This window comes from Diadema antillarum, unplaced genomic scaffold (genome assembly GCF_040938485.1).
Source record: "Diadema antillarum isolate AM-2024a unplaced genomic scaffold, OU_Dant_1.0 seq00001630_RagTag, whole genome shotgun sequence".
Lineage (NCBI taxonomy): Eukaryota > Metazoa > Echinodermata > Echinoidea > Diadematoida > Diadematidae > Diadema > Diadema antillarum.
Genome location: NW_027272339.1, coordinates 122,784 through 146,200, shown reverse-complemented (window position 1 = coordinate 146,200; position 23,417 = coordinate 122,784). Strand labels below are relative to the sequence as shown.

The 23,417-nt window shown below is 38.0% G+C and overlaps 1 pseudogene; it reads right to left on the bottom strand.

The window, feature by feature from the left end:
* Window positions 1–23,417, bottom strand: part of LOC139711254 (protein unc-80 homolog) — a 148,191-nt pseudogene that overhangs the window by 3,977 nt on the left and 120,797 nt on the right.

Genomic DNA, 23,417 nt, shown 5'->3' with positions numbered 1-23,417 from the left:
CAACAAAATTGATACAGTTGATTCATTTAGTCGTGATGCATTGGCTATAATTGGCATAGTCACTTTTTTTCCTATCCAAGCTCTGTGGATGCTTGAAAAGTAGACAGACTAGAGCTGCTATACGCAATACAGCATCATTTATCACTTGAAGATGACATATGCACAGTAAAGAAAACCGAATGGCTTTTGATAATAAAATGTCTTTGTTTTTCTACTGTATGTTAAGTGTGCTGTTCAATGAAAGTAAAACAAAACTAGAAATGTCGCTACGGCGACTGATGCCTCCGCCATAATGCATGATTCTCCCAATAGGTGTATAGTACAATGTCTTCACAATGTGTGATGACAGTTTCACATAACTGGCAAAATATCGAAATAACAGGTTTGTCAGAAATATCTTGAATGTTCACTTTCCACGAACTGAGTTTGCTATAATTGTCTATTAAAGAGTGCAGGTACACATATTTGGGGGATTGAAAATTTTTACTTGACTTCTGACCGACCTTATTATAAGTTTATGCATTGAGTATAATTTTCAAGGTATGAAGAAAGAGTGTAATTACAGTACAAAATATATCTTTTTTATTCATTTAAACCTAACCTTTGACCTTTGACCTTCTGGCTGGAAATTTCCAAGAGAATCTCCATTAAGTAATACATGTACATATATTAAATTTTAAAACTAATAATGCAATCATTGCATATACTATGAGGGAAATAGTAACATTTTGAGGAGTTGACCTTGACCTTTGACCCCCTGACTATTGACCCATGACCCCTAAATTCCCTAGATAATCCCTGCCAGTCAGTACATGCATATGTACCAAGTTCCATGAAGATACATTGAACCATTTGCGAGAAAAGTGATATTGCAACATTTTCACCTAACCTTTGACCTTATGACATGAAACTCTCTCTGGAGAATCTTTATGCAGTAGTACATGTCTACACTAAGTTTCAAGAAAATAACTGTGGGCATTGCATAGATATGGGGGAAATAGCAACATTTTTAGCACTTGACCTTGACCTTTTGACCTTTGACCTCTTGTCAATGTCACTAAAATCTACTCAACTAATTGTCCCATCATACATCATCCTTGGACCAAGTTTGGTGAAAGCTGCTTCATCCAGTTTTGAGTTATCACGTAAACAGATAAATTTTAGGATTTGACCTTGATCTTTGACCTTTGACCTCTGTCCAATTTTACTGAAAAACAAATCAAGTAATTGTCCCATCATAAATCATCCTCCAACAAAGTTTGGTGAAATTTGCTCCATACAGTCTTGAGTCATCGCGTAAACGGATAAATTTCATGATTTGACCTTGACCTTTGACCTTTGACCTTTAGCCGATTTCACCCAAAATCTAATCATATCATTGCCCCATCATACTTCATACTTGGACCAAGTTTGGTAAAATTCCAGTAAATATTACTCAAGTTATCGCGTAAACGAAAGCGGACGGACGTACGTACGGACAACCCGAAAACATAATGCCTCCGGCACCACTTCGTGGCAGAGGCATAAAAATCAGCCCTTTTAGCACCCAGTATACACCAACATAAAAGAATAATGAGACTTTGACAACTTAACCCCAGAACCTAAAATGAACAACTTTTCACATGTCCATGCACTGTGACAACAGGAATCTGAAATGGACAAATTTTCAAAAGTACACTGACATTTTGACACGAAGAATGTGAAAATAGAAGGTATTCCACAGTATACACTCCTAACACAAAGTAAAGTAAAGAGAAAAAAAAGCTCTCTTCTGATTGAAGGTATAAACTGACGATAATGAATGTGATGTGGGGATAAAAAAAGAAACCGAAAGGAAGGTGACCGTTGTCGGTTGCCGTGGAAACAGACCTTTCCGGGTTAGTCTTGAGATGATGGAGCTACGCTGCTGGAATGCCGACATAACCTGCATACCTTCTATGCTCTCTACCCTCTCACCGGCCAACGCAACTAACTCGTCGGTGAAGCGTACTTGGTCTGGTGTTGGGGCGGACGAATGAACAGACAGACAGACGGATAGACAGACAGGTGCAGAAGTGTGCATACAATCAGATTCAGAAACACACAGACCGTCCGACAAGAGGATAAGAATAACAAGTTAAAACACACAAGACAAGTAAACAAAGAATAAAGGGAAGGAGAAGGACAGACAAAAGAATGCAAAAAAAAAGAAGAAGACTTTGCAAATTTTGAAACAACAACATAAAATTTTGCAAGCGTGTATGGGCCGGCACATTGATTAATCACGAGGATGGTCCGCAAATTTTGCCCAAATAAATAAGGGGGGAAAAAGCACGCGTTAGCGATGGATGGCGAAAATAAATGAAAGCAGACATCCGATCAAAAACACAAAGTGGTACAGACAGACAAAATGATTATGTCACAATTGTGCATGTGATGCAAAACAGGGCATGTTATCATACAGTGGCAGTGCAAAACAGAAAGCATTAGTGAAAACAAAAAAAGGGTTGTATCAGAAACATGAAAATATCGAAAGACATTTGATGCAAAATCGAAGCGAGCATGTTGATATCCCAACCGAGCAATATCAGAAGCCAAGCAACCAAAGCAAAGTATCAAAAAACATTAGTCAAAAAAAGAAGAAGATATATTCAGAGGAGGAAGTGTCAAAATGCACACACGGCATATCAACACGGGTAGAATCAAAGCACGGCAAAATCATGAAAGCAATTATCAAGAAGCAAAGAGATGCGTTCACACACACAAACACAAAAAAGGCGAAAAACAAATCAGAATAGGATATAATTTTTATGAAAAAAAGTCAGAAAGTTGTATAAGTTTTAATACGCAAATGAAGAGGTGCATTACAAATTGGTATAAAAAAACAGATATGAGCAAATAACAGAACACAAGAAGAAAAAAATATATATATATGCACATTCCAATATGCATGCACCATGGAGATTGTTTATGGCAGGCCAAAGATTTTATGCAGAGTTGTGTTTTTTTTTTCATTTCCGCAGGCATGATGATTCAGAAATAAAGTCCACAAGAAAATTTGAGATGTACACACCACAGGAGCATACAGATTTTGACAGGACACACATGTAAGTGGAAGAAAGGGAAATGACAAAAAAAAAAGACAATGTGTAAAACATGTATGATTAGTTCAGTGAAGACTGATACATCTCCTGCATATCATAGTGACATAATTTACACAATCTACCAAAAGATGTCTTTCAGCAAAGTGATTGCAGACCTTTTTCTTTCAGTCTAAAATTTCACAGAAAATATGGAAAAAAAACCTCATTTTTAAAATGAGTGAATCTATCAGTGCTACAAAGGTAAGTAAAAAAAGTCATATTATATATGATATATAGATATACATACCTGTACAAATGTACATACACTGCACATGATTATGAATAAACTAACACTGGGAAATGTGAAACGGATCATGGACACATAATCGAGTGTAACTCTATGGTGCCTACCCCTGCAATATATTGCTAACGACATTTGTTCTACCTAAGTGTAAATGAGCCTCTCGCGGAGTATTTGTCATGCATACATGTATCTGTCTGTTACATACATCGAGTCCGTGCAATGAAGACCTATACCTAAGAAATGTATATAATAACACTTTGATAACATAATATCAGTTGGGTAATGATGGAAAATGCGAAATATTCACCAAAAATGTACGCCAGAAGTATTATGATTTTACAGCATACAAGTGTAGGCCTACTGATCATGGTTGCTACGTGATGTTTCAGTATCCTTTGCTCGAGAGTGAATCTCATACACAGCTTACAATGTACATTTGTACTAGCTGCACACGCTTCAATACAGGTGCACTACTGCTAGGGCATGTTCTGATCATCATGTAAGAGTAAACGTCCTGCCTTTCCTCTACTGAATGGGGAGGGTGTTTCAGGGAAAAGAAGTCGGTTACACCAACTTCTATCATTTCACACTTCTGATCTCAAAATACCTCAAAGCATCTCGTTATCCCAGTAATTCTCGTCAGCCAGACAAATTTCTTGGCAGACCTTTTTCGATGTACAAATTGCAAGCAAATTCCAAGTGGTGGAAGATGAATTTTGAGCCCTTCTGAGAACTGTGTTTTGGCTTTCATGATTAAGAGGAAAAGAGGAGGGTGGGGGATGTGGTGGCAATGGAGGGGGGGGGGTGGGGGAGGGGGAGAGAAGTAGAGTTGGTATGGGGATGGAGTGGAAGTATGACAAGATACATTCTGTATTCTGTATGATGGCTTCAAAAATGTGATTGAAATCTCTGGTACACTGTATCACATGATTACACAAGGGGGGATGAATCATAGCAATAGAGTACCAAAGTGTGATGTTACAGCCATTCATCCCTGTGGAAACTGATTGTAGACAACTTCAGCTGGCCCAAATATCTGTGAGCACTACTGTTGCTCACCACGGTGGCACCTGATGGTTCCAACCCAGAATATACTGTAAAACGAGGAATGTTCGCGTGCATTTTAATTTCGCGAATTTCGCGAGCGCCAAGATTCGCAAAATTAAATTGCACGCGAAATTTCTTGTCTACACTATATGCATTGAACGCCAGTGGCAATTCGCGAAAATTTCATGCCGCGAAAAAGGCCGTAAGCTCCAATTCGCGAAAATTTCATGCCGCGAATATATCATGTTTTACAGTATATAACAAAAGACTGTGTCTGTGACACCATCACTTTGGTACTCTGTGGCGCCCCCTAGCTACAGATGGTGGAACAATCTGGGGAGTTCACAGTATCAACAAGAAATGGAAGATGAGAAGGAATGGGAAACAGTGACTGACCTCTCGGGACATACATGTTGTCCCTCAGGTGGCGCAGCTCGTTGCACAGCTCGATCATGGCGTCCGACTTGCTCTTTGGGGACTGGCAGTGGTGACCTCTCAACTTTTGACCTATGTACCTCTGCAGCATGACCTCGCTGTCCGTCTCGCAGATCATCCGCAGCATCTATTGTACGAGGGCAGATTGCGGGATTGTAGAGAGTGGCATAAAATGTCAGTAGGGCACAGTTGTAGTTTAATAGCTTCTTATTTTCTTTCTTTCTCTCTTTTAAGCAAAATCGAGGTCAAGTTAGGGGGATTCAGATTTTGTAAGTACAAAGGCTTGAGAAGTTAAAACAACGCAAAGAATTTTAAAAATGATAATAAGTTGATGGCAAATTATTCTATTGATGCTTTTTTTTCTTTGTTTCTCTCTTTCTGTGTCAAGTGAAATCAAGATCAATTTTGGGGGATTCAGATTTTGTTAATGCAAAAGTTTGGGAATTTACAACAAAGTGCCTAAGCACGTAGAGGGTAAAAAAAAACAAAAAAAGAATGTTAGAGGCTAAATACATTTGTATGCTACTGATATCAGTTGAGGGGTGTCCTGTATGAGGAAATCAACTCGGAGAAGGGGGACTAAACAGACCAATCATTTTGAAGAAGAGATCTACTGGACGGGCCAATCAACTTGGAAGGGGGTCTTTGACAGGCCAGTCAAATTTGAAGACAGACCAAAGCGACCAATGAAATGAAAGGAGGCATATGTACAAAGGCCAATCAAATCCCACGAGGGTTTCCGACCAATGAAAGCGAACTAGAGAAAAAAAATAAGGCTAGTCACGATTAATGATGGATAAAAGCCAATATATCAAAATGCACCCCACCTGATGATTATTTTGAGATAATAAGAAAAATAAGAATAAGAAAAATAAGAAAAAGCGTATAATTCTAAGAGGAATTCAAGTTTATTTGATGAAAATTGGTTTTGAAATGACTGAGATATCCAAAACAAAGAGATCCTTTAAAAAGGTGGGACCCACCTTTTATTACTGAGGATCACTTTGTTTTACTTTGTTATTGGATATCTCAGCCATTTCAAAACAATTTTCTTCAAATAAACATTGAATTCCTCTTAGAATACCCCTTTTGCAAATGCCACAAAATTTGAAAAAAATTTTAAGAAGAATGTCTCCCAACACTGTGAATGAAATCTTATGGTAAAACCCTATAATACATGTTTTTTTTTTCTAAAGAAATAAAAGACCTAACCCAATGTCACTATAGAATTATGTTCCACTTTTGTACCAAGAATAACTTTTTGTTTTCTATTCTATTGAATCAACTGAAAATAAAAATCTGTGTTAGTGTTTCCCCCTCTATCATAAAGAAGTTTTCAGTTTTATCATTCTGAGCAAAGGTCTGAATTATCTATCTTTACAATATACCACCTTATGAAATGAATCGAAATTTCAGAGTTGCCAAAGGGACACAAAAACTTCAGAGAGGACCTGGGCATGCCTGCTTACCTTGAAGGCGATGAACGGCTTCAGCATGACATAGAGAGGAGTCTTGAAAGAAATCATGAAATCTAGGAAGCTCCACAGGGCCACACCACCTGATGTCACACACAAAAAAAAAATTAATTGAAAAATCAATAACTACTTGATTAATCCATTGCTTAATCAGTATTTTCAATGAACAATTGAAAACACAGATGAATACAGTAAATGAACAAATGAAAAATAAAGGAGAATTGATACCAAATAAAGGAGTATGGGGTTGTAATTGAGTGAATGAATATTTAATGCATACAAAATATATTTGTATGCAGTATGAATGCACAAATGACTACTAAATAAACAGAAAGATATATTAAAAAAAAGACCCAAATATTATGTCCCTGATGCAAGATATACACTTTGTGAATTTTCACATTAAATCTCTCTTTGATATGTTATATGCTCCAGCTAGTCAAGGCAAGTTAGGTACTCCACTCGAGAAGTATTCAAACCCTTTCTGTTCCAGGGACTTTGGATAATGTGTTCAATGCTATGGGGTTTTCTGTGCCAATCAACACTCAAAACACATAAAGGATCAAGACTTAAGCAACACTGTATACTGTATGTGCCATACATTGTATATTGGCAAATCAGAAATTGTAAGACAATTTTGGAAGTGGCTGAATTTGTATCCAAGAAACTGAAAACTGGTAATGGAATTAGAAACAAGTTTGATCCTTTTTCAAGAGAAATGTAAGATATTTCGCACAATGGAGATGATGTTCAATGCATTGTGTCTCAAGAGGCAATATTTTTGTGTACTTGATTGTACATATATCAGTTGACTTCAAAAACTTGCGAAAAACAAGAACACCAACAAATATATGGTATATGAAGTATATCAGTATATCATTGATTTCAATTCTGTTCACAGAGCTTGATTACTGTAAGACAAAAAGAATTTCGAGCGCATGAAACTTTCACAAATTGGGCGAGGAGCCAAAATTTCTGAAAGTAAAATGCAAATAAAAGTTCTTGTCTAAACAAATATATTGAATGCCAGTGGCAATTTCTAAAATGTTCATGCCGTGAAAGAGACCGTTGGCTCCAATTCGCAAAGGTTTCATGCTGCGAATATTTCTGGTTTAAAGGTGCATGGTCCCGGTGTTTTAGTCAAATGCGTACGCGGGCGCACGGCGCAAGTTTCCTATAGAGACCTACGCTATCGACTTCTCTTTGGCGCTTACGCTTTGGCCCAATTTCCCGAGGCTGAAGAAGTCCGATTCACTGTAGTCAGTGGTCCGATCACAGTTCGGCTCATGATTCGGCTGAGGGGGATGACAGCTTTAGCAAACTTCTTTGTGATGTCATAATAACAAGCACATATTCACGCATCCAGGCATTACTACAGACTGCGCGATGCGCAAAGAAGACAACGAAGGCAACGTTACTTAGCAACACCTATGCACTTTACTTTTGATGACAGCTCAACTTCGGTAATCTTCGTATCAATGCTAACGGTGATCGGCAGTTTTATCAACAGCGCCATCTACACTACCGGGACTATGCCCCTTTAACAGCATCTGCTGCGATTGCTTCACCTAGCATGTGTGATCCGAGCTCCTTGACGACGGTTGCTATGCGGTGCCACTCCCTAGCGAGCTGCGGCTCAAAGCACACCATGATGATTTTCAGACCTGCCAGAAGTTGGAAATTAGTTAAAGCATCAAATTCAAGATGGAAGAATCAAAATGAGCAAAAAGAAAAAAAATGCATTTAAATGTATTAAACCAAGCACTATGTCAATATATACAAGGCAAACTCTAAAAATAAAATAAATTAAGGTTTATTGATGCACAGCAACAACAACAAAAACAACAACTAACATTCAGATGAAAAAAAAAAATTTGAAACATCTTCTCCCACTGGCACAAGAAATTTTTATTCATGAACTAAAAAATTGCACCTACCAGTATTAAGCATGCTGAATCAAATTATCCAAAAGAAAAATTATTTCTAATCTACAAAATCATATTTCCTTTGATTTTGAATGGAGAAAAAAATAGAGTAAAATGGTTACAAACACACAATTATGAGGCTCTGGATATGGAATAGAGCTCAAATAAATGTGCCATTCAGGAGTGATTTCATACAATGCGTAACGGCTGTTTATTGAAACGGTAATATAAGTTGCAACCCCGTTATGTAAATTTTATGTTGTGAGGATGACAACACATGACAAGTCTTCCTTTGACCTGCAACACAAATTCCAACTATATTGTATTTTTCTCCTTTTTTTTTTTATAGCATACATGGGTTCCGTCGCAGAAAGGTTTGCACTAAGTAGTCATCAACCACACATTTGATTTTGTAAATTGTATTTTGAGCGAGTTGTAAGCCCACATCATTGCCTCTACCAACTTGCATACGTTGCTGCGGCCAGTATGATTGTTCTTTTACAAAAATGTGGTTAAAAATTCATGACAGAGACACGCAAAACCTCTATGATGTATTAGAATGATGGATGGACTTAACCCTAACTAGGCCGGGCTATTTAGGTAGTTGATAGAGCCGGGGGGGGGGGGGGGGGGGGGGGGGGGGGCCTCCCAGGCCCCCCCCCTCCAGATCTCGGCCGTCGACCGCGCAATCGCGACAAAAATTGGCACACACATTGCCTATGATGTAATCTAAAATACTATGAAGTTATAATATCTTATTTTTCAAAAAAATCATCATTTATGCTAAATTATGCTAATTTATGCATGATGATGCATAAAATCAGACTATTTGGTATAAATCACACAAAAAAGCTCAAAACAGGCACATTTTTTGTGTAAATATTCTTTTTAGTGTCCTTAGCAAATGTAATTAAAAAAAATTGTGATATCAGAAAAAATTCTTAAGTATTTTATTGTTTTTTTGAATTTCTTATGTATTTCTTTGTTTTTTTTAACTTTGTGTTGTTCATTGTATTTTCAATGAAATTTGTCCGCGACATCGCTCGGAACAAGAAAATATGTTATTCACTGATTTTAATCAATAAAACACCCAAATAATCATGCTTTTATGAAATTTGCCAGTAAGCACAGTTTGCATTGAAATTGTAAACGAATTAACGTTTTTGAGCAATTTTTGGTCTGACATGCATGTACATATTTATGCGTAACTTCGGAACCGCGCGCCCGGGCATCGCAAATTTGGTGTCAAAAGATGCGGGAGACTTGAAAGAAAAAAGTCATGAAATGTCGCGGCAATAGCTTTTTGCGATTGCGATACATCGCGCGGAACGTCGAGGGGGGCCTCGGGAGGCCCCCCCCCCCGGCCTAGTTAGGGTTAAGTTTGCCATCATCCATATCTGGATGGAAGCGGACTCACCGAGGTAACCGGCCTCGTAGAGAGACTCTGGCACGCATCCTGTGGAGTCGCGGTAGGAGAGGCTGGTGTGGCTGGGCAGGTCCGTCATGGAGGAGTACTGGTGCTTGGGGGCGCCGCTGCCCCCTCCCCCGCCTCCCAGGGCCCGCGGCTGCTTCTGGGGCGGCAGGAGAGCCTGGAGGATCATGGAGATGGCGAAGGAGATGTCCGAAGGTCGGATCTTGGGAGAATCTGTGCGATTATTAGAAGCAAGAGCAACATTCAGATTCATTTATTGTCCATATAGGAAATTATTTTTGTTGGCAAATACATTGTACACATAGGAATAGCTACATACATACATACAGACAGACATACATAAATACATATATTCTTGTACATATATACATAAGAATAGTACAGATCATGAGAGAAAGGCTTTACAGTGAGGTGCAGGTATAACGACATAGGTTAAATGGCACCTCTTTCATACTGTTCAAGGATGTCTTCTACTGACTACTAATAGTACTGTATCAGTAGATATTTCTTTGTATGTTTGTTTACTATGTTTGTGCTTTCGTTGATACAGTACCATACTTGTGAACACTATGTTGTTCATGAGGAATTAAAGTTAACTTGTTCTTAGCTATTATACTTTGATGACAGCAGTGCCCCAAGGGCCTGTAACTGTAAAATTGGTGGCCGCTGGTCACATTACACAGGTGGCCACTATGCACATGGTTTTTAATGAGGCATTTCACTTGGGGGAATTTTTTTTTTTTTTTTACCTTGTGACAGGTCAATGACGAATACCAAACTTTTGATATAAAGGCACAAAACCAAACAACAGACATACAATGTATTAGCTGGGTTCACACGTACAAAATAGCGGGATGACGATCGCGCTCCATATCTCGAGATTTTTTGCTACCGTTCACACGCTCCAAATTAGCGGGATAGCGATCACACTCGCAATCTCGAGTTTTTCGCAAGCGTCCACAAGTACAGAATTATCCCGCTAATTGCCGATCGAGATAACAGCAAAGCCTGCAGACTGGGTCACACAGCGCCATTCTCTATCACTGCCTGCGCGCACTTCCCTTTGTCCTTCGCAGAGGCCTCGCTGTTGTGATGTGCGCATTGCATGAGGGGTTATAAAAACTCGAGATTCTAATCCCGACCGTTCACACGTACCAGCGCGGGGCGAATTATCCCGCCAATTGAGGAACTAGCGCAAGATTTCTTGGGATTAGCATCGCGATGCTTATCGCGCTAATTTTCGGGTTTTTTCTGTCCACACGTGCAAAAAACTCAAGATACCGATCGCGATGCAAATCTCGAGATTTGTATCCCGCTAATTGGTGTACGTGTGAACCCCCCTTTTGTTTCTCGGACTTGTTGAGTTTAACAGTGATCTTTGGTAGATGTGAATGCCTACAACTGTACACCAGTATTCCTCCAGTTCCTCAACTCAAATGAAAGACTCTATGAAAGATAGAAATCTCTGAAAGTGTTTTACACGCTGAGCGAGCACACCATGCCTGCACAAATCACTGCTCAACAATCCTCAAGCAAGATGAGCTAATTTTTTTGAAATAAAACTCCATCAATCATAAACAGAATGAATTAGTATGAGTTCATAATTGATTTCCCTTGACTGGACACTGATTCTAAGGTCGTTTTGCAATAGGGCCTGACTTCTCAAATGTAACAAAATCCTGCACTAGTTTTTAACACATCCTTAACTACATGTATGCTGACCATCTGAGAAAAGGGTACCACTCTGTGCTTTTTTTTCTTTTCTTTTACCAAGAGTGGAGTACCACTCTTTCCTGTTGTTCTTATTTTTTTTCTCTCTTCCCTCTCACCTATTCTCCCACATCCGACCCGAAGACAGAGCGGCAAGACGAAGTACAGCAAGATGGTCTCTGTCCTCTCGGCAGAGTTGAACACGGGAGTCCCACCAAACACCTGCTCCAGAGTGTAGAGGTCCTAAACACAGTGTATGCATACACACAATAAGAGAGTTATGACTCGTGATTCGTGGGCATATACCAACACTGGGATTTTCTGTTTACACCTTACACCGTAAATGAATAAGTAACACATTGGCTGCACTAATGGTATCACAGGAGTTTAATACTACACCTAAAAGGGTTTTCGAATCAAACAGTCCTATCTAAATCTCAAAGATTTGGAATATGAATGAGGGGTGTGGGGGGGGGCATGATGATGAGGCTCAAAGGGAATGATTGGTCATACTGCATTTTCACTTGCACACCAAATACTACATCAGATGGGACGGAATGTGTTATCAGAAGCGGTCTGCTTCATATATATGAGCTAAGACACTTTGGTGTCAATCGTACAGTTCAAGAGCCCAAAATATCTGTAGTCATACAGGAATGAAAAAAATAATTAATGTCTCCACCACCAAATATATTCGTAATCAAACAGAATACATGTATACCAAGAAGTGATATCTATTCTTCATCAATGACAAAGATTTTCTTAATTTCTTTTTTTTTTCATTGTATGTTGTACATAATTGTAATCAAACAGAATTCATCAAGAAGTATATATCTATAATTTCTATGAGAAAGATTATTTTTCCTGAATGTTTTCTTTTCCTGGCTAAACTCAAAAAGGATTTGCACCACAAAAGTCCACATTGTCATTTGTTGATCATGTCTAAGTCATCTTGTCTGTTAAACAAGGGTTTTCCCCCACTTGAATTTTGTCAGAGTATCCTTTTACAGGGAATGCATCCACTGCACTGATTTTTTACCTTCTCTCAACTCTTATCTCCAAAATATTCTCCAAGTTTAACACAGCTATGAATGAATCAATCGTCACATTTGCATGCATGTTTGACAAAATATTGAACCATTCTAAAACTTCAAAATCACCAGTTGTAAAATGTGTTGCATCATAAAGGCATATTTGCTTTTTTGCTGGTTTTGTTCTGTATTGGTTTGATCGTGTCAGATTTATTTTTTCTCTGTTTCCCCAACCCCAGACAAAAACAGAAAAGTTGGGGGGTTTGCCTCATAAATTCTCCTGCAATTCATAAAATTTTGGAATATATCAAAACCAATGAAATGAAGTCATGGTATTTAGGCATTATAATTGACAGCAAAAATCTGCAAAGTTTTACAAAATGAAAGTTAGTGAATACATGAATCCTATACATCATTTCTAGAATGCATCTGATTTTGCATGTAATGTGTATAAAGAAGAAATATGACACCATATCAATAAGATCTGGTAAATTATATTATGAATGTATCATTCTTAACATTGTCTATCAGGTTTTGCATGCAAGCATTTTATCAATAAGCATACGGGACACATGGTACATTTACTTGTACATAATATAATGGATCTTCTACATACAATAGTAGGGCATAGGATATATTATCCCCTAGAGTACTCCAGCAGGTCGAAATTTTCTGCCTCAGAAGGGGGCAAAAAAATAATGGCACTGTAACCTCAGAAATGGATCATAGAAATCATCTCTTGAAATATGATATGCTGTATGACAACAAGTGGCTTTAAAGAAAATGAAAATAAACCAAGAAGCCACTCAGTCCAGCTGCTTAAAGTTGTTCTGCAAAGGAAATGTACCACACGTAAGACAAGTAAACCAGACATGCCCTATGAAATGCTCCCTTGATATTCCCATAGAAAGAGCATGCTACTGAAAGATATTCAGGTATCATGCACGCCACCTACATATAAATATACGTATATATATGTATATAAATATGGATATATATTTACACATATGAATATTCATCTTATTTGCATAACAATTCATAAAATTTATTATCACCCAATAAGGAAAGACTGCATCATGCTTGCATTCACCCATGCTCCAAAAACATTCCTTAAATAATAAAAAAGAAAGAAATATACACTCATATATATGAATAAATCAATTGTAGATACATTTTGAATAAGAAAAATAAATATAGTATAGTAAGATAGGTATTGTTATTATAAAAATTAAATGATTGAAAGATATCTTCATGCATGAAGTAGAAAACAAAGAGCACCTATTTTGCGTCACTTTACAAAACTGTACATCTAATCCTGCACTGATCAAATCTCCAAGAATACAAAAAGAAGCAAAATCATCTCCCGCCTACCAAAAAAAAAAAAAAATCCCATTCTTGTCACCATTCGCTGTTAATATCACTCATATTTTGAAAGATTTGCTTCAATCTTTAACTCTCATTTCCATTGATTTGTATATTTTGCAGCAAATTCACAATGAGCTCTTGTTACAGTCTACAAGGGCAATTCCATAATCCAAACGGTAGACATTCAAAATCCTTTTTTACATGTACAATATGCAAACTTTAATGATGTTACAGCTTTTGAAAGCCTTCATACATTTGTAATTAATAACTGAACCTAATCTTTACAATCAATTTTACGTGTGTCAAGATTGTGTACGGAGCAAAATAAAATTGAAATAAAAGCAGACCGACTGTCATGTGTAAAACAGTATGAAAATAACCACATTCTATTCGCATAAGATTTTCATAATTAGGTCATAAAATAAAATCTTGTCTTAGTGCGTCAATCAAACAAAAAAGTAAAGATTCCACACCTCATTGCTTCCCACATATTCATGCTGTATGCTTCTGGAAAAAAAAAGTGAAATAAACCTGGGGAGAAATATCATGCGCTTTGAAAATCATGCACAGCCACGACATGCCCTAGGCTTTATATAGCTTAGGAGGACAATGTAAGGATTATTAAAGGTACACGTTGTGCCAAATATGTTTACAGTGGCACCTACTTTGGTGGCAAATATGGTTGCCACGCGAGTTACGTGAATGTATGTGTGAGTGTTCAAGTGTGTGTTTGTGTGTGTGTGTGTGTTCACTTGCAGAACACAATGCTATGCATGCAGAGCATCAATTGCAGGGAACACGACCTTGTGTCTACGATGAATGAGTGGGTACCGATTAAATTTTCACTTCTGAATTCGATAACCAACTTGCTCGAACCGGCATGCACGGATGCATTGTCATATTAGTGGAAGGAAAGGATGCAACAGGCTTCATTCATATGGCAGGGTAAGCAAGCACATGGGAGGCGCTAATTTGAATGTCTGTTTTTCAAACAGAACAACAAAAAAAAAGAAGGAAAACACCTTCTTCATGATTACAAAACATGTGAAATGGCGGGGATACATAAAATAAGAACAATTACAAACAAATGATCACAAAATTATCTTTTATCTGTTATCATTAGGTTATTTTTTTTCCTGGTCTATCTCAGTTGCGCCTCAAGTTCAGTAATTTTAAAATCTAGTTGTGTTTTTGTTTGTTTATTTCAAATTGCTTGCTATCCATTTTTAGGGTGGGTGATTTTTTTTTTTTTTTTTTTTTTTTTTTTTTTTGGGGGGGGGGGTGTTTTTTTTTGTAGAGTTTCTGTTTTTAATGAGGAAGGGGGTAGGGGCAGTACTTGCATCCACTGACTAACATGCCATATTGTTAATCAAAATTAAGGAGGATTTTTTGCTCTCTCTCTTTCTTTCTCACACATGCTTCTAAAAAAAAAAAAAGGAATCTTGAAAGAAAACAGAGAGAGGCTGAGAAAACAGTTGGATTCCCCGTTAATCAGCATTCATGCACATGACCAAAGAAAGGGAGAGTTTCGGCCACTACTGGAGAGAAAAAAAAAAAGAATAAATATGGACATGCCGGCAGGATGCAGATATAACAAGAGAGCAAATTGTTACCATATCAACCATTCCAAGATGCAGCAACCGATACCTGACAACTAAGCATAACCATACTGCCATTATACAACTCTTCTTTTCTTTATTATAGAGGTCAAGGGTATCTCTCAGGCTAAATACTGCTTCTGATTGCAAACGGAGGCATTCAAAATTTGAGCTCAAATCACTGCAAATAAATGATATCAAAAAATGAAGAAAAAAAAACACTTACATCATCATACAAAAAGGGAAATACACTGGTAAACTGTTGGGGCAGTTTCATAACATCAGGCGATCAAAATGTTCAAACTGGGATAAGATAATCATACATGCAAGCAAGTATATATGCATGAGAAATTTGATGCAAAAACTTATTTGCAGTAATAGCAATGCATTACCATCCAAACCGTCATCAAGGTTTATTGCTTACAGTTATATCAACTCCAGTTGAGGGTGGGAAGATAATTAAACAGAAAAAAAAAATCTCAAATCTTGTTCTACAAATGAATGGTCATTATCTGCAGAAGGTGATCATGAGGGAGGAGAAAAAAAAAGCATCAGATACAGAAAAACAGACAAAAAGATGGATAGACATAACAACACAGTTACAGACAAACAAGACACATACACACAAACAAACAAATGGACAAACAAACAGACACTAAACAAAGTGATTGTCACTTGCCTTGGGCTTCATCCAATATTGATGCTGTGACGCAAATGTGATGAGAGTGGGTTGAAAAAAAATATACATCCACGGTGTGACGACAGACAAAGAGTTTGTTTGTGGCTTTTTTAAAAAAAAATCTTTTCACTCGGTTGGTTCAATTTCTGTCCATTTTTTCTCTTCTTTTCTTCTTTTTTGATAAACATATGGAGTGAAATGAAAGCAGATCAGCAGAGAAGCGAGTGGAAAGGTGACTGGGTGCGACAATTAAACTGTGTGAGACTTTCGTGGGTTTTCGTTTGGTCGGTGAAAAGGGGCGTGTGACGGATGCAAGTGCCTGCGACTAACTCACCACTACAGACACCTCATTCACTCGGCAAAGGAAAACTTCTGTGAGTTCGGAGAGGATAGCATATTGTATGTTCACTCCCCTCTGGCAAATGCATGATTATTTTTCACTTTGATGCATTCCTGCGGGATCTTTTACATACAATTATTACTTCTTCTTCTCCTTTTCTGTTCTTTTTTTTTTTGGATTGATCATGAAGTCCCAGGGTAATTTTGTGGCAGAATTTATGATCATGAACTCATTAAATTAGCAACTCTGTATTTCACTACATATCCTGCAAGTATATATGAGAAAGATTTAGATGTAACCGGTCAAATACATTCAATCGACACAAAATAAAAAACAAAGATCCAATCCAACACATTTGAGAAAGAAAAAAGTTTTATCGTCTATATCATGTTGCCAGTTTAAGGATTAATTAGTGATTCAGTGACTTTGAGGATTTGGATAATTCTGCTGCCTTGTCAAACACTGGGATATGTATGAACAAAGTAAAAACATTTTTGGAAAACTTGTCGCACCCTGTCGCAGATTATGAAAAACACAGAGTTATTGTTTACATATCAAGATTTCTAGCTCATAGGAAGGTTGAGAAATGCACAGAAAAACAACATTCTTGAGACTGAAAGAGGTACATGTAACTTATCTCTGAAACAGGATGATTTTGCATGGAATCATTTTCAATTTCCATGGAAAGACCAAAGGTGGAAATTCTCAAACAAGGCAAATTTGTCTGAAGAATATCAAAACATGAAAAGTTTAATGCAGTGAATGTCCTAAATGTCATGCCAGTGAACAACTTTTGGTATGAACCTGCAAATGCAGATGATTTGACAATCAGTGAAGGGCTGAAAATATTTGCCAGTTGATGTAAAATGCTCTGTATTTTTGTTTTCTAGCTCTCTTGCAGGCATGACACAGCTTTTGAATTGTGATCATCATAAACCCAAGGTCTTTGAGCACACTCCACAAAGGGAACCAACCACAAACTTGAACGTTTGTGTGTTTGGTTCTTAGGGATGAGCTGAATATTCCTGACCCACGTCTCAAGAATGCTGCGTTTCTCTGGCGTGTCGGTGAAGTCAGCAGTTACAGCATGAAAGGCAAAGAACTGCACTCTTTTCTTGTTAATGAGAGCAAATCAATAATGAAACAACAAAGCGGTGTTGGCAATAATGACTAGGGGAGAGGGAAATAAGAGGAGAATGTAAACATAAAGATACTGAGAAAAGAAAATGTATGATTGCAATGGTAAGAGATTTTAGTCAATGTGAAAGATCCCTAAAGAAGACCATAACAGGATTTTTCGTTACACTGCCTGCCATTGTTACTTTAACAGTTGACTCTGGGTTAGGGTAGTTTTATTTTCAAATTAGTCGTCCTTGATAATCATACACATCGCTGTGTCTTGACGCAATGCACGGGTTCAAACACACTACAAGAAGTGTGCGCCTAAAGTCTCTAAACCGCATCTTTTGCCCTGATGGCTCCAAGTTACATAAATCGGTGTAGATGACGTCCATACCACAAGGAAACTGAGAAACACTCGCGGGCATTTTGGGCCGTGAAGCAACCTATGGCTTCAATGTGACTACTCTACAGAGAAAGAAATCAACGTGGTATTGCCGTTGTGCTCACAGATCGTGAAGAGCTCGAATTTGTGATCGTGTGTAGTGGAGATCACAACCAAAGTTTAAACGCCTTTCTCTCTTGGCCAAATTGTTAGGGTTAACAATTCAAGAGCTCAAGGTCAATACATGTATCTCTTTAATAACACATGATGCTTGAAAGGTGAATGGCTGCATACTTCGACGACGTCTTCCAGTCCGTGCCACAATTGACAGATTAAAGTAATCATGGACCTGAAGTCCATGATGTAACTGTTATGAAGTTCAGAACCTTGTTGAAGCTACATTGTAAGCCTGAGATAATACCAACATAAACCCACTGAATTATTAACTACTTGTATTCTTTGAGTGAAAAAAAACCACCACAAACATACATATATGGTACCTTAAAATATTCTAATTATCATTTAATACTTTTATTTTACATGATCAAAGTTCTGGGGGAATTCTCTCAAGCTGACAGGCCCCAAGCAGTTTAAACTTAAATTTGAAAAGGATGTTCAGTTCTATGGTTTTTCGAACAGTTCATCCTGCATAGTGCTGAATGAAAGGCAATATATTACATACCAACATATTGATATACAGTTGAACCTCTCTCATCCAGCCTCCCTTTATCCGGATCTCTCTATTATACGGACGCAATCTCGCCGTGATTTTTTTTAAAATAATTACGGGAGGAAAGGGGGATTCCCAACTCCTTGAGATCTCCTACACAAACACAATGAATTACATATACTTGATACATAATAACTTAATAATTATTTAGGTACTGAGTAAATCATCCCAAGAATTCATAAAAGAAAATGATTTCATTCTTGCAAACACGAACCTCTATTTTGGGGTCTGTTACTGAGTGTAACAATGAAAAGGTTGCAGCATACACATTACTACATGTGGTACTACAATGGGCTACATCAGTACATGTGTATGCATATGTACGTATGTATAAAGCATTGAGTCTCCCGTATCCGGCCAAATCCCTTATCCGGATGAGCCCCTGTCCCGACTTGTCCGGATACGAGAGGTTCAACTGTACCTCTATTTTCCTGATTTCAAATGTTTTAGCATACACATTCTATGTGTCTTTGGAATTACAAGTAGAGATCATTACAGCTTACAGGTACTATGGGACTTCTGGCATGCCTGCAATCATGCCTGCATGTCACATCCATGTCAGAATCACAGTTAATATTTCTGTGTGTTTTTAAATTCAAACAGCATCTGTCTCGTGATGGTTCACGAAAATAAAAACCTTGCAAAACACCTGGCATATACAGTACGTATGTATAGGAGTATTCTTCTACACCAAATCACACTTCTCTTGATGACATAATTTTATCCATGTGTGTACCACCTTCCCTATCATGTAACAAAGCCTTAAGGACTCTCAACATCAAGCAAGCGATGTAGTCCATGCAGAAGGGAGTCAAGGAAGTAGAGATGATGATATATTGATGGCCAATGATATAATTGTAAGCTCACAGATATCTCTTGTTGCTCTGAACCTACAATTAGGGAGCTTTAGATTTGCTGCGCGGACGTTTGAGACGGCGCTTGAGCTGGACCTCCTCTTCTTCTTTGCGTCTTGTTGAAAAGTAGCTTTAGATTACGCCGAGACGCAACCTATAAAAAATATAACGGCACCCCCATATGATCGGTGCACGCAGTAGCTCTCTACGTCGTGAATTGAGCGGACGTAAAAATACCGCAGAACGTGCATTGAAAACTAAGATGACGCGTGCTATAAATAGATCAACTTTGATACGCGATTCTGCGCATGCTCAGAACAGGTTTTTTCCCCTCTGAACGTCCCCGTCGCGAAAATCTACAGCTCCCTAATGTTTGCAGACAGTATTTCTCAAATGCTAACCTTGCTCCAATCCCACATGCACAAGAGTTAGCCTTCTCTTGGTTTTCACGCTATGTTATGCATTTTTTAACATGGTTGCTTTTCGTCCCAATAAACTGTAAAACCAGAAATTCTCGCGTGCATGAAATATTAGTGAATATTGCGAGGAGCCAAGATTCATGAAATTGAAATGAACGTGAAAGTTTGTGTGTACCCAAAATGCATTGAACGCCAGTCCCCAATTTAATGCGAAAGTTTCATGCTGCAAAAAAGGCCAGCGGCTCCAATTTTTCATGCCACAAATGTTTCTGGTCCTACCAGTAGCATTTCACGGCTCTGTTTTCTGCTGACAAAGATGGCAATCAAATCTTATGATAATTCATCATACCACACAGCAACAATTAAGTAAAAATGTGATCACAGCAAACTCGTCGTTGGCATATGGCTGTTGGCAACAGCAACTGCAATTTTGCTCCAAAGTTGCAGTTATTGAGAGTGATGTTGGGGGGAGAAAAGTGGCGACCCAGGCTTTTATACACAGCCATGTTGACTGACCCAGCAACATGGTAGCAACTTGTTGGCATTGTGTAAGTCTAAGACTAAGTATTAATGTACAGCTACAACTACTTTGGCATTAGCAAACACTGCTCTATTGGGGCACAGACGCGAAAACAATCTTGATCAGAATGCAAGTCGCTTCTTCTGCTAGCTTGTGGAGTATATAAGAAAGGTGAAATTCTGTAAACAGAACTTAAAGATAAAAAAATAGTATCTGAAATTACAACTGATAAGATTTCTACTGCTTTTACTCAAACTATCTTTATGGCTAATCCATGTTAGATGCAAAGCCATTCGTTTGAAAATCGATAAATAGAGACCCTCATTTGCGTAATGAAGTAGAACAATTTTGTTTTTTTAATTGATGAAAAGCTGAAGCTCAGTCAGTAGAAACTATAAATACTTCATGCAATCTGTGACATATGAAAGGCGGAAGACAGTTTGAATATATGCTAGTCATAAGCATTAAACAGAAACTCTAATTAAGAAAAAGTATATATACACTTAGAACCCTATTCACTGCAATTTAGAAAGAGTAGTTCTTAATATGATCATAAAAGACAGCAAGCATGTTATGTGTACACTATTGAACACACAGCCAACAAGGCACTCTTCTTGATGAGAATATTCCTGTTGCTGTACAGTGTACTATACACTTTTGAAGAATATCACACTGGCCTATTGTATCATACTAAAATATCATGCACCTCACCTCATATATCACACAAATATTGTCTCATAAATGCATGCAGTACTACATGATTTATGCCAGTACTTTCTGTATACTGTGAAAGTGGATATTTTTGCACAACTAATTTCTTTTTTTGCGCTTGGCTGGGTAAGATATGTTTCGCATGTTTTCGATTCCGCGGAATCAAGACATCAACTACTGGAACATATGCCAAGCAAAAATTTTAACGCTAGTTTCTGGTTGTGCAAAATGCACAAAAATTTTCACGTTTACAGTATGCCAGTTATTTCGTGGTGGGTTTAATTTGCAATCCAAGAACTACAATGAAATGAGAAAGAAGTACTGCCACTTTGTATTAGATGACATAAACCGCAGTTTTCGTTACAGGAGGCAATTGTTTTGCGAGTCGTTCATTTTGTAAATATCAGTTGACTCATGAAATTCTTATGAATTACAGAATATGGCACACATGGAATGCAAAGAGTTTGAGCTGATATTTGACTAGTCTTGATATTGAGACCCTTGATATCATCACAGCAGATATAGTAACAGTAATTCAAATAACAGGCAAAAGTCGACAGTTGCCCGAGAAGAGACTTTGTTGAGCATCAAGCTTCGCTTTTTTTTTTAAATTCACAAAACTCGTGCACTGGATGCATGAAATAGGCATTTTCATTAAGTATATCGTACACACACACCTTATGGGTCTCTGTGTTTTGTACATTTGAAAAATGGGGGAAACTGACTCATGCTACAGTATGAGTATAAGCAATCTCTAAAGATCTTACTGTAAAAAGTCAGACTACAGCCTACATGTATAATGCACAACAATCTCTGTCTATGTCATGACCAAGGAAACTTTTCTCAATTAAAAGAAAAAAAATGAACAAGTTGTTTTGTACATTTGAAAAATGGGGAAAACTGACTATCACACTACAGTACAAGTGTTGTACAAGCAACGTTTAGATATCTTAATGTAAAATGTCAGATTACAGCCTATAATGCACAACAATCTCTGTCTATGTTATGACCAAGGTAACTTTTCTCAATTAAAAAAAAAAATTGAAAAATTGAAGGCAAGCAATGCCATACTGCCACTAGGTATTCTATATTTGTATGGGCTGGAAGTGAGGGGGAAAAAAAAAGAGAAGTTGCTAATGTCTACACAAAACAGAATCAAACTCTACTGCGCAACATTCTAATTTAGTCGCCTACGTTGACTGAAGTCTACCATGGTGTAACATCTGGCTTGATCTCTCGATCACTCTAATGATCTTTGCGACATGACATAAAAAAGGGGAGAGGGGGTGTGGGGGGCTGGGAGGGGAGACCAAATGTGGCACAGGATGCCTCGTGCTGACCTTCATACAGTGCATCTGCATTGCGACAAGTCGGACCACGGCCGAGCAGAAGACTGGCGGAGGGGTGAAGCGCACGCCGCCGGACGACGCTACATTGAGCAGCTGGAGACCATCAGCGCCCCCTGGTGCTGACCCGTCGCACAGGAGCAGGGCCAGGCAGATGTTGAGTAGAGACTGGGGTAAGGAAAATATCATCAGATAGAATTAGCATCTCACGTTCCAATGTTAGTACTATATGGCCATTGATACTTATTGTAACTGAAATGATGATGATGATGATAATAATGATAACCATAATATTGAAGATAAAAATAAAAATGATAACAACAATGACAATAATAAAAAGTATTAATACTGACAATAACAACCGCAAACAGAAGCACTGAGAATTTAGAGTTTCTGAAATGAACACAAACTACGGCTTTTTATAGCTCAGTCGATAGAGCAGCGGGCTAGCATCCGGAGGTCTCGGGTTCGAATTCCGACAGAATCCCATTTTCTTTGCTCATTTTTCCACTAATACTGATAATAATAACAATGATATGATTGACGATATCCCATGATAAAGTTATCTTTGTATTTGCTGTCTTTTTGGGAGCATTAATTGCAAATATCTCAAAATTAAAATGAATGGAGTTAAGTCGTTTTGCAATCAAACTCTTCACATGCATAAAGCATTGACATGGCAAAAGGGAGCTGGTGCACATTGATGGGCAGACGTACCTTGAGGTGTGGCAGGTGGCTGATGATGCTCTGTCTGGTCAGTGTGACATAGATTCCCTTCAGAAAGTTGGCAGCAGACTCCCAGTCCATGTGACGCTGGAGAAATGATAGAGAGAGGAGTTGACATCACCTTAATTTGATGTTTTGCATTACGGAGGGGAGCTGAGATAACTTCCTCAACCCTGCCCCCTCCCCCACTCCCCCAAAGAGGTG